We start from the raw sequence: 3,128 nt of genomic DNA on the forward strand, positions 1-3,128 counted from the left end.
CATTTTGACTTAAAACTGTTTACAATTTGTATTCCGTATTTCGGTGAGCTGCATTGCGACAATATTTACTTGTTCATCAGTCACCTGCAGGATTAGACTATAAAGATAAAGGGGTTTGATTTTCTCATGCTGAATGAGAATTCAATTCTCATGTTGTAGAGATAAAAAACATGTGGGACCCATGTGTTGGAAAAAATTATATGTAGGACTCATTTTAGCACGGAAATCGAAGGGTGTGTAGGAAAATTTGAATTCTCATGTTGAATGAAAATTATAAAACCCAAAGATAAATTATATACTCCCTCCCTTACAGATAAAATGTGTTATATTTTAGTTTATTAATGTAAACAAATCTATAAGTGGGAGGATGAGCCATAGAGCAACAGTAAAATTGCTGTCGTAATCGAAAGGTCGCATGTTCGAATTCGGGAATAGTCTCCTTAACAATTTAAGAGTAATGCTGTGTCGATTCTTATCCTTATTCTCGCAAGTCGAAAGTCTTGTGCATCCAGATTTGTCATTTTTTTTTTACGGAAGTCACAATACATACTTTTCTTTACATCCTCTATTTGTGACCTTTTATTTTTTTTTACAGAAAACAGGTCTTATATAGAAATCTATCATGACTGAAGAGATTTATTCAGATTCCTGCTTCCACTGTTCACTGTCACCCAAAAAACAGGACTAAACTCAAACCAATATTCCTAAAGTCCTAGGGTCCCTGAACTGTCGGTTGAAACAACACATGATATACAAGCATGTTTCTTTGAAAATAGTAAGCTCCTGTCTATTCCATCCATTTCAGAAAAAGTAAAGGAGATAGAATGTACCTCACTAGCTTCTTAATTGCTACAACTTTTTCCATAACGTCATACAAACCATAGCTTTCCTGTGCATAAGATTGCATAGTATAAAACTTTAGGAATTAGGAGTGGGGTTCACTTTAGTGTTATCATATAACTTTTAATTTCTTTCTTGGGCTTATAATTTTTAATAAAAAATTTGTAACGTGTCTATTATTACATTACATATTGTTGAAAAAACTTACTGATGTAAGAAGTTACAAAAATTTTACTAGTGCTACCCATTCGTAAAAAAAGTTACAAAATTTATATAAAAATCATACACTCATAAAAATAATATGATATTATAATAAGAGCTAGGATATTCTAACTACCTATTTTTTCTACTACCACTCCACTACCACTCTAATTACCATTTGATTAAAGGAAAAGTTGAATGAAGAGAGAAAAAAAAAATAACTTTTGAATCCAATGGTGATTAAAGTGGTAGTGGAGTGGTAGTAGAAAAAATAGGTAGTAAGAATATCCTACCTCTTATAATAATACCAAAATAAATTCCTTATGTTTTCAATTTTTTAAATGAAGATAATTTTGGACCAACTTTTTTATTTCATGATGGGACCGGTTTAAATGCATGCTTAGTATCAAATTTTTTTATTATCTTAAGAAATATTTATTTTTTGTTCACAAATTTTCTTAAAATCTCAAAATAAACTAACGCAACCTGGAACGAAGCAACTGGGGGTACGAGACACGAACCACCTAGTTAATCATTGTGAGAATTCCTTAAAAAAATCAGACAAGACCCATTGCCAATCTGACACGAATTATAATCATTGCAAAAGATGCTTATCTCCAAGATGAACAACCCACACACAAACACAAGGACATGTACAACAAATTTTGGACCATATTTTCCTTAAGGTAATGGCTTCTTTCGAACTTTTTGTCTCCTTTCAAGACCCTCTTTCCCTCGTCAGTTTCAATAATACGGTCAAAACCAGCTTGCTAATAAACTTGAAGACCCTTCAAATTGTGCCCAAGTTGATCACAAACTTGGTGCCTCAATTAGATAAACACCCCCTCTATGTACTAACAAGTAATACTTACCCAAACACTCTCAAAAGCTTCATGGCCAATGAAACATTCTCCCTCTCACCCTCTATAGTACCTAGTAATCATCAAAATAATGATGAGTTACTCTTCTCCAGCGACCCAAAATTTGCTCAACATGGTGAGATATTGCTGCTGGTTCTTGTCCTGCTTTTCAGCCTCTTTCTTATGGTTCTTGCTCTTTATATGCACATGAAGCGAGTTCGTAGTCATCTCACACACAATGATGGGTTCAAATTGGAGGCTTAGCTCGCTCACACACAAGTGTCATTGAATTGCTAAGTTTATTATTTGGGTTGTATGTGTATCAAGTATGGGATCACTTGTGTGGGTTATCATTTGGAAATGGAATACACTTCATATTGGTAGTTGGTGATATTCTTCTCCTACGTTAATTCCGAGAGTTACTCCTTTTTTTTTTTTTTTTTTTCTTGTACACTTAAATGGTTCTGCAGGCAGTGACAGATCTTGTATCCACAAGCCAAGATCTTCCAAAAAAATAATAATTAAAAATCCAACCTAAATATTTAAAAATAGAGGAGGGATCTTAATAGTTTTACTATAGTGTAAGACTATAGTGTAACACTTAGATAAACGGAAATGAACAACTGAAATGAGGAATAAGACTTCTTAATCTTACACTAGAGTAAAAAATATCTTACCTCTTAAAAATATTATATGTTACTCCAAACAATATAAATAAAATTATATTGCCTTGCAAAATTTTATTCATATTGTGAACACCCATATTTGTACTAGTGTTTTTTTTCCCTGTTCTGTGTGAATTTATTCATAAAAATAATAATAAAATATAAATAATTAATATAATATAAAAACACGCCTCCTCTATTTTCTTTCAAGCAAGCAGTTAAACAGGGCATCATGGAAGCACAATGATGAAGGGGAAAACCCTAAAGCCAATAGCAAGGAAACAAGAAGATGGATGAAGAGGTAGGCTCCTCACATTATTAGTCATGGTGGGAGATTTTATTTTTTTGGATCAACCACAAATATCTTTCACCGGAGGCAATATCGTTAGAGTTGGGAACATTCACATCATGGTGGGGTTAATTTAGGGGTGTGCAAAAAAAATGGTTCACTTGTCCTGATCTTGATCTGACCTTGACCTGACCCACGAATACCTTTTTTTTAACTGAGTTTAAATACTGATCCACTTTTATTTGGGTCAGTTTTAAACCTGACTTGTTTTAA

Source organism: Gastrolobium bilobum, unplaced genomic scaffold (genome assembly GCF_033153095.1).
Source record: "Gastrolobium bilobum isolate Gb01-03AN ecotype WA unplaced genomic scaffold, APGP_CSIRO_Gbil_v1 utg9958, whole genome shotgun sequence".
NCBI lineage: Eukaryota > Viridiplantae > Streptophyta > Magnoliopsida > Fabales > Fabaceae > Gastrolobium > Gastrolobium bilobum.